Source organism: Gossypium raimondii, chromosome 9, assembly GCF_025698545.1.
Source record: "Gossypium raimondii isolate GPD5lz chromosome 9, ASM2569854v1, whole genome shotgun sequence".
Classification (NCBI taxonomy): Eukaryota; Viridiplantae; Streptophyta; class Magnoliopsida; order Malvales; family Malvaceae; genus Gossypium; species Gossypium raimondii.
In genome coordinates, this window is record NC_068573.1 from 19,498,520 (window position 1) to 19,508,767 (window position 10,248).

Consider the following 10,248-nt stretch of genomic DNA (forward strand, 5'->3'; position numbering starts at 1 on the left):
GTCACTTTTAAACTCGACAATTATGAGGATGAAGTATGGTGTGATGTAGTCCCAATGCATGCGGCACATTTGCTCCTTGGACGACCTTGGCAATTTGATCGCGATGTTACACACCAAGGTAAACTTAATCGATACTCCCTTGTATTTAAAGGTAAGAAATTCACTTTTGCTCCTTTAAATCCTACTGATGTATATAAAGATCAATTGAGGATGATAAAATTTTGTGAGGGGGTAAGGGAGAAAGAGCAAGTACAAAAGACAGAGAGAAAAGAGGCTAATAGTAGTGGAAAAGTCAAAATTTAAAAAGCCCAAAGGTGAGTGAATCCTCTAGTGGTAAAATGAGCGGAAAAATCTTTTGGCAACAAAAAAGATGTGAAGAGAGCCCTACTTAGTAAATGACCTTGTATCCTTGTGAGGTTTAGGCAAAATTATTTATCTTTATCTAACATTAACGAAAATTTGCCTAGTGTGTTTCAATCTCTTTTGCAGGATTATGAGGATGTTTTTAGTGAGGCCCCTAAAGGTTTACCACCTTTACGAGGGATAGAACATCAAATTGACTTAGTACCCAAAGCTTCAATCCCAAATTGACCAGCCTATAGATGCAATCCTGAGGAGACAAAGGAATTGCAAAGGCAAGTTGAGGAATTACTAGACAAAGGGTACATTCGTGAGAGCCTAAGTCCTTGTGCTGTTCCTGTCTTATTAGTGCCAAAGAAAGATGGTACGTTTCGTATGTGTGTTGATTGTCGCCCAATCAACAAGATAATGGTAAAGTATCGACATCCAATCCCTAGACTTGATGATATGCTTGATGAATTACATGGTTCAATAATATTTACAAAAATTGATTTAAAAAGCGGTTATCATCAAATTCGAATGAGGGAAGGGGATGAATGGAAAACAACTTTTAAAACAAAATTTGGATTGTATGAATGGTTAGTTATGCCTTTCGGCCTTACTAATGCACCTAGTACATTTATGAGATTAATGAATCATGTTTTAAGGCTTCACTTGGGTAAATTTGTAGTAGTTTACTTTGATGATATTTTAATTTACTCCAAGTCATTAGATGATCATGTTTTCCATGTTAGGACCGTTTTGGATATTCTGTGAACTGAAAAATTATTTGCCAACCTTGATAAATGCACATTCTGTTGTGATAAACTAATATTCTTAGGTTTCATAGTTAGTGCTCAAGGTATTCATGTCGACGAGGACAAAGTCAAGGCAATTAAGGAGTGGCCGACTCTAAATCCAGAATCGAGGTGAGATCTTTCCATGGTTTAGCTAGTTTTTATAGACGATTTGTGAAAGATTTCTCTACTATTGCTGCCCCATTGAGAGGTTATAAAAAACTCGTGGGTTTCAAATGGGGTGAAACCCAAGAAAAGGCCTTTCAAACTCTAAAAGCTAAGTTATGTTCGCTCCTTTGCTTAAATTACGATTTTGCTAAAACTTTTGAACTTGAGTGTGATGCTTGAGAATTGGAATTGGCTTTGTTTAATGCAAGATAAGCAACCTATTGCTTATTTTAGTGAGAAATTGAATGGTGCAGTTAAACTACTCGACTTATGACAAAGAACTATTAGCATTAGTTCGTGCACTTCAAGTATGGCAACATTATTTGTTGCCTAATGAGTTTGTCATACACACGATCACGAATCTCTTAAATGGTTAAAGGGACAAGGTAAGTTGAGTAAAAGACATGTTCGATGGGTAGAATTCATTGAAACATTCCCTTATGTGATACAATATAAAACAGTAAAGATAATGTAGTTGCAGATGCTTTGTCTAGACGTTATACTTTAATAACTACATTGAATGCTAAAGTCTTAGGGTTCGAACATATTAAGGAACTATATGATGATGATGCTGATTTCGGCCATATCTATAAGAATTGTGGACATACTGCTTTCGATAAATTTTATCTTGTAGATGGCTTTCTTTTTCGTATGAACAGGTTATGCATACCAAAGTGTTCCATGAGAGACTTATTGATTCATGAGGCCCATAGTGGGGGTTTAATGGGACATTTTGGAGTGGCCAAAACACTGGATATCTTACAAGAACACTTCTATTGGCCACATATGAAAAAGGATGTCGAAAAGGTATGTTCCAAGTGCATTACATGCAAACAAGCAAAATCTAAGGTAATGCCTCATGGCCTTTACACTCCTTTACCGATTCCTATTTCACCTTGGGTAGATTTATCCATGGACTTTATTCTAGGTTTGCCTCGAAATAAGAAAGGAAGAGATAGTATATTTGTTGTTGTTGACAAGTTCTCAAATATGGCACATTTTATTTCTTGTCACAAAACAGATGATGCTACACATGTGGCAGACTTATTCTTTAAAGAGGTGGTAAGATTTCATGGCATCCCTAAAACAATTGTTTCTGACAGAGATGTCAAATTTCTTAGCCACTTTTGGAAGGTATTGTGGGGTAAGCTTGGTACTAAATTACTTTATTCCACTACATGTCACCCCCAAACTGATGGCCAAACCGAAGTAGTTAATCGGATCTTAGGGACTTTATTACGATCTGTTGTGGGAAAGAAAATTAGAAATTGGGAAGAATGCCTACCGTTTGTTGAATTTGCATATAATAGATCTATTCATTCTACAACTGGTTATTCTCCATTTGAACTTGTTTATGGTTTTAACCCACTAACAGTACTTGATCTTGAGCCATTTCCACTTGAACACATTGTTAATTTAGATGGTGAATGAAAGTGAGTTGGTGAAATCCTTACATGAGCAAAGCTAGCAGCGAATAGCCAAAACAAATGATGCCACCACCAACAAAGCAAACAAGGGGCGCAAACGGGTTGTCCTAGAACCCGGAGATTGGGTTTGGGTCCATATGAGGAAAGAACGATTTCCTGCAAGAAGAAAGACCAAGTTGGACCCAAGGGGCGATGGGCCTTTCCAAGTACTCAAGAGGATCAACGATAATGCCTATAAAATTGATCTACCTGGTGAGTACAATGTAAGTTCTACTTTTAATGTGGCTGACTTGTCCCCATTTGATTTTTCAGATTCGAGGTCGAATCTTTTTGAGGAAGGGGGGAATGATACGAGATCAAAGGCCCGACAAATGCGTTCCAAACTAAATGGGACCATCCAGGAGTTTGTTAACAAGGCCTTAGATGCGTACACAAAAGAAAGGGAAAATCAAGATTTCAAATATTGGGAATCTTGGTCCAAGAAACCAAATCTTGCACCAAAGCGCATTGGATCTCCAATTCTGAGCATCAACGATTCAATTTCGGTAGGAGATGGATCACAAGCCCAAATTCTTGAGGCAAGGCCCAATAAGAAGATTCCAAGCCCAATCAAGAAATCCACCCATACTTAGTTGAAAATCGTGCCAAATTGTCAAAGTGGCCCAAGTTGTAAAGTTTTATTTTATTTATTTATTTATTTTACTTAGTTTAAATTTTTATATTCAGTCCCAAATAAAAGACCCTTGGCCGAATTTCCATATTAAAATAATTAGGAGTTTTTTTAGTTTTAGTTTTAGTTTTCTAATTAGATTAGGAAAACATTTGAAAGGCCTATTTATATGGCTTGGCCACCACCCTACATTACATTACAATTACATTGAAAATTTCAGATTTGATTTGAGTGAAAATTCTCTTTGAGTTCTCCAAGAATTTTCTCTTGAGTTTTCTTTAGAAGTTGTTTTAACAATCTTTTTGATTGTGGAGCCATCTTCAACCTTCTTCTTGCCATTGATATTCTTTGGAGGGAGATTAGAGCCGTTTGAAGGAGTTGTGAGATCTTTCGGATTTCAAGGCTTCTTAGGACTTATCTTTTAATTTCTTCTTGTCAATTCTTTCTTTATTTCGCTTGTCTTTGAATCTTTATCTAATTTATTTTCTGTTTTTATTGTGTTTTCACCTTTTTCTATCTTAAGGAATCAGCCAAAAATCCCCAATTTCTAGGGTTCTTCCATACTCTTTTGGGTGAAATCGATTGTCGAAATTTGGGAAAACTATCTTGGTGTTCAATTGGGCAGAATCGCAATCTCCTCTAGGGTTTCAAGAATCCTTATTAACACTTATTTCTATTCTCAATTTGATTCTTTACTCTTTTGGGGATTTTATTTCAGATCTGGAAATTCAAAATTCTAATCTTTTAATTTTCTGTTTCGTTTCAGATCTAATTGTTTAGGGTTTTTCGTAGGAGTTTCCCGTGACTTGGCAACTCGATCTTGGTCCGCGCGCAAACCCCGTATCAGGTTCCAATCTGTTATTATGCCCTAGCTATAACCTTTTTTATTTTACATTTACAAGAATTTTAGCTTTCAAGCACAAACTTGTTATCATAAAGGGAAAGTAAGCTAGGCCAAAATGTCTAGTGGCACAATTCTGCATTTCTCTCAGAATGATTTTTCCCACATCAATGGTCTTTACAGTTAAAATCGAGTGTAACAAGACCATTCGCTCTAATAAAATTGTAGTCCTATGTGAAATAGGCATAAGGCTAAATCAAATTAAATAGAACCATACCTTCGCTAGTGATGTCAAATATTCTCTGCGACAAATGTGAATTCCTTGCTTTGACATAGCCCACTTAAAACCTGCAACTGTAAGTTCCTAGAGAATTTCTTGTAGATTTTCAGTCTCAATATTTTTCATCAAGGAAGAATATTCGTCGTCTTTGAAATAAGGTAATTCAAAAAATTCATTAATAGTGTTTGAGCTTATTGGTACCTCAATTCTTCGAACAGAAAATTTCTTCAATTCATTTGAGGTCAAATTCGCATAAAATTCCTGAAGTAATTCCTCATCTGCACTAAGTCTTTTCTCACAAAATAACTCCCAATTGAAAACTTTAGCAGTTTGTTGAATGCACGCCATGAAATCAATATAGTTGTTTTCTTTCAGTGTAAAGCCTTTTTTTGGGTGCATATGTTGATTCTTGAAGACGCTTTTGTATCTTGCTTTGGCTTTTTCACAGTGAAATTTATTTTCTCAAAAATTTAGTTAGGATAAAATATTAACAATTCAATTAATTAAAAAATCAATTAAATAAAATTGAAATTTAGGAGAAAAATTTGTCTTACCACCTTTATATAGAAATTAAAAACTCAATAAATAATTAGAAGCAAAAGAATTTAACTGAGGGATGGTTGGAAGGGAAATCGACTAAATGTGGTGGAAGTGTTGTGCAAATTTGACAAGGATGTTTGGGTTGTGCAATGGTGCGTACAACACAAGGAAGGAATGGCAGCAGCGCACGGCCTTGGCGTGAGCAGATGCGCGGGCAACAGGTAGCAATGTTGGATGAGCACCAAGGTTGGTGCATTTGCACGCGTCTTGAGCTAGAGTGGGGGAGAGCTGGTGCGGCGGCGATGATGACATGCATGTGGAGCTGGTCGAATGAAATTTCTTTGGGTGGTGCTACTACTGGTGGTTAGGAGCTGTGGCACTTGGTGGTTTTTGGATGCTAGGATCGATGGTGGAACGGGTAAATGGAGGTTGGTTTGATGGATGGTGAATGATGGAGAAGACTGGTGGAATTTATAGTGTAGAGGGTTGGAGTAAAATTAGAATTCTTAGAACAATTTAATAGTTAAAATATTCTAAGTTGTAATTCTACACAAAGTTAATAACAATTAATAATTAATATAATTCATATTAAATTATTATTTGCTATTAATTTATTGAACTAAAAAGTATTAATTAAAATATGATCAAATGTAAACTAATCCTAATTCTATATAAAGTTAATAATAATTAATATATATTATAATAAGTATAATTATATAGTAGTTATTATCATCTTATCTATTAAATTAAATTAAAACATTTATTCTAGATGCCTTTGAAAATATTTACAAAAGAGACATCTAATTTCTAATATTTACAAAAGAGCAACCAAATTTTGAAAATAGTTCAATTGAGTAAATAGACTTAAAGAAAATTTGAAAATTGAGTTGCAATTAAAAGTTGGATCAAAATTGACCCTTTTATTTGAAAAACTAAAAATTTATTTGTCCATTTAGGGAATAATTTCGCAGAAGATTATGTTAAAATCAATTCCCAAGAAAGATTTGGAGGGGTTACAAGCGATCCTGCTTAAGTTCCAATCTCCTAGACATAATTTATTTAAACATACTAATCTTGAAAATATACCCTAAATCATTTATTTAAAAAAATAAGAAAAATTAAATATATGATAAAATAACGAGGTGGTATCCTACTCAATTTTATCCCCCCAGTAATGTTTTAAACACTGAGCATTGACTCGAAAATTACCTCCCTTACCTTGAAGTTCGACAACGCCATATGGGAAAACTTGGTGAAACGTAAATGGACCGGACCAACGTGATTTTAACTTACCTAGAAAGAACCTTAATCTAGAATTGAATAACAAGACTTGCTAACCTGCTTCAAATTCTCAAACTCGAATGTGTTTGTCATGCCATCTTTTAAGTCTTTCCTTGAATAGTTTTCCATTCTCTATAAGAACATTTGGAACTCTTCTAACTTGTTGAGTTGAAGCATCCGTTTCTCTTTAGTAAGCTTAATATCCAAGTTGAGTTGTTGGAGAGCGCAATAAGCTTTGTGTTCTAACTTCAAGGGTAGATGACAGGTTTTCCCAAAGACCAACCTATAAGGTGACATACCTAAATGTGTCTTGTATGTTGTCTTATAGGCCCATAAAGCATCATCCAGTCTTTTGGACTAATCTTGTCGGTTCGGGAAAACTACCTTCTCGAGTATGCCTTTGATCTCTTTGTTTGCTAGTTTAGCTTGCCTATTTGTCTGCGGATGGTAAGCTGTGGCAACCTTATGCTTCACTCCATTTTTTCAAGTAACCATTTCAACCATTTTTTCACAAACTGGGACCCTTCATCACTGATGATAGCTCTCGGGGTTCCAAACCTTGTGAACACATGTTTCTGCAAAAACTTCATTACAACCTTAGCATCGTTCGTCAGATATGCCTCGGCCTCAACCCACTTAGGCACGTAGTCAAATGCTACCAATATGTACTTGTGACCGAAATATGGAGGGAAAGGACCGAGAAAGTCAATACCCCAAACATCGAATAATTTTACCACAATGTTGTTTGTCTAGGGCATCTCATTTCTGTTGGTGACGTTTCCAACCCTTTGACATTGATCACAACTCTTTACATAAGCATACGTGTCTTTGAACAGTGTTGGCCAAAAGAATTTGGCTTTCAACACTTTCACCTTAGTACATGTACCTCCGAAGTGTCCTGATAGAGGGTTGTGCGCGGACCAAGATCGAGTTGCCAAGTCACAAGGAACTCCTACGAAAAAGCTTTAGACAATCAAATCTGAAAAAGGGCAGAAAAATTAAAACTTAAAATTTCTAGATCTGAAATAAGAACCCTAGAACAGCAAGGGATAATCAAGAATTGAAACACTTATGAAAGGGGTTTCTTGAAGCCAAGAACACGAAAACAATCTCCAAGATTGATTCCCCAATCAGCCGAATATGTTAAAGAACACCAAAAACAAAAAACAAATCAAAACGATTAGACTTTTAATAGAATCTAAGGATTGGTGCAACAAAAAAAAGAGAAAGAAATGAATGGAAGAAAACAATTCGAGAAGTGAACAAAGGTTGCGATTTTGCCCAATTGAATATCCAAGATGGTTTCCCCAAAGTTCAGCAATCGATTCGCTCCCAAGAAGACAAAAAAAGAATCGGCAAGAACCCTAGAAATTGGGGATTTTGGCCGATTATGTGCTGCCAACAAGATGAGTATTAAACGATTCTTTAAGATGAAAAAAGGCTGGAAACACAAACAAAACAACAAATAGATTAGATGAAGATGGGGCACAAGCAGAACTAAAGAAAAGAAATTGAACAGCAACTAATTTAAAGAAAAGTCCTAGAAAGCCTTGAATTCCCGAAAGAATTCACAACTCCCTTCAAACGGCTCTAATCTCCCCTCCAATGAAAATCAATGGCAAGAAGAAGGCTAAAGATGGCTCCCACAGTCAAAAGATTGTTAAAACAACTTCCAACGAAAGCTCAAGAGAGAATTCTTGGAGAAAAACCTCAATGAAAATTTTGCACTTAACAAATCTGAAATTTAATAAAATTCTAAGTAATGAGTACAAGGGGTGGCCGGCCATCACTTATATAGGCCTCAAACTAATCCTAATCTCATTAGGAAACTTAAAAATTAACCCTAAATAATAAAAATAATACAAGAATTTCGGCCTAACACTTAAATGTGTTGTTTTGGGCCGAATTTAACATGTAAGATCTCTAGAGCCTAAAAAATTAAATTAACAAATAAAATGTTTACAAATTGGGCCCTTTGACATTTTGGCCTGATTTTCAACTAAGTATGTATGAATTTCTTGATTGGGCTGGGAATTTGCTTATTGGGCCTCGCCTTCAAGAATTTGGGCTTGTGATCCATCTTCTACCGAAATTGGATTGTTGATGCTCGTAATGAAGATCCAATACGTTTTGGCTGCAAGATTTGGTTTCTTGGACCAAGATTTCCAAGATTTGAAATGTTGATTTTCTTGATTCTTGAAATCGCTCCAAACAGCAAAATTGGGCCAAGATTCGGTTTCTTGATTTTCTTAAAAACAAGAAAGTGAATCTTGATTTTCTTCTAAGGCCTTGCTAACAAATTTTTGAATGGTCCCATTTAGTTTGGAACGCATTTGTCGGGCCTTTGATCTCGTTATTGGGCCTTGTGGTAATTTGAGCCCATCACATTCTTGAACTTGGATTGGGCCTTTGTGACTCGTATCATTCCCCCTTCCTCAAAAAGATTCCTCCTCGAATCTGAAAAATCAAATGGGGACAAGTTAGCCACATTAAAAGTAGAACTTACATTATACTCACCAGGTAGATCAATTTTATAGGCATTTTCGTTGATCCGCTTGAGTACTTGGAAAGGCCCGTCGCCCCTTGGGTCCAACTTGGTCTTTCTTTTTTTAGGAAATTGTTCTTTCCTCAAATGGACCCAAACCCAATCTCCGGGTTCTAGTACAACCCGTTTACGCCCCTTGTTTGCTTTTTTGGTGTTGCCATCATTTGTTTTGGCTATTCCTTGCCTAGCCTTCTCATGTAAGGATTTCACCAACTCAGCTTTCTGTTTGCCATCTAAATTAATAATGTGTTCAAGAGGTAATGGCGCAAGATCAAGTACTGTTAGTGGGTTAAAGCCATAAACAAGTTCAAATGGAGAATAACCAATTGTAGAATGAATAGATCTATTATATGAAAATTCAACAAATGGTAGGCATTCTTCCCAATTTCTAATGTTCTTTCCCACAACTGCTCGTAATAAAGTCCCTAAGATCCGATTAACTACTTCAGTTTGGCCATCAGTTTGAGGGTGACATGTAGTAGAATAAAGTAATTTAGTACCAAGCTTACCCCACAATACCTTCCAAAAGTGGCTAAGGAATTTGACATCTCTGTCAGAAACAATTGTTTTAGGGATGCCATGAAGTCTTACCACTTCTTTAAAGAATAAGTCTGCCACATGTGTAGCATCATCTGTTTTGTGACAAGGAATAAAATGTGCCATTTTTGAAAACCTGTCAACAACAACAAATATACTATCTCTTCCTTTCTTAGTTCGAGGCAAACCTAAAATAAAATCCATGGATAAATCTACCCAAGGTGAAGTAGGAATCGGTAGAGGCCATGAGGCTACCTTAGATTTTGCCTGTTTGCATGTAATGCACTTGGAACATAACTTTTCGACATCTTTCTTAATATGTGGCCAATGGAAGTGTTCTTGTAAGATGTCTAGTGTTTTGGCCACTCCAAAATGTCCCATCAAACCCCCATTATGGGCCTCATGAATCAATAAGTCTCTCATGGAACACTTTGGTATACATAACCTGTTTATACGAAAAAGAAAGCCATCTACAAGATAAAACTTTTCAAAAGTAGTATGTCCACAATTCTTATAGATATGGCCGAAATCAGCATTATCTTCATATAATTCCTTAATATGTTCAAACCCTAAGACTTTAGCATTTAATGTAGTTATTAAAGTATATCGTCTAGACAAAGCATTGGCAACTACATTATCTTTCCTGTTTTATATTTTATCACATAAGGGAATGTTTCAATGAATTCTACCCATCGGGCATGTCGTTTACTCAACTTACCTTGTCCCTTTAACCATTTAAGGGATTCATGATCTGTATGTATGACAAACTCATTAGGTAGCAAATAATGTTGCCATACTTGAAGTGCACGAACCAATGCCAATA

The 10,248-nt window shown here is 35.9% G+C and overlaps 1 pseudogene; it reads left to right on the forward strand.

Moving 5' to 3' along the window:
* The first annotated feature begins 480 nt into the window (after nt 1-480).
* LOC105781231 (uncharacterized) lies at nt 481-7,312 on the forward strand (annotated as a pseudogene).
* Nucleotides 7,313-10,248: the final 2,936 nt, after the last annotated feature.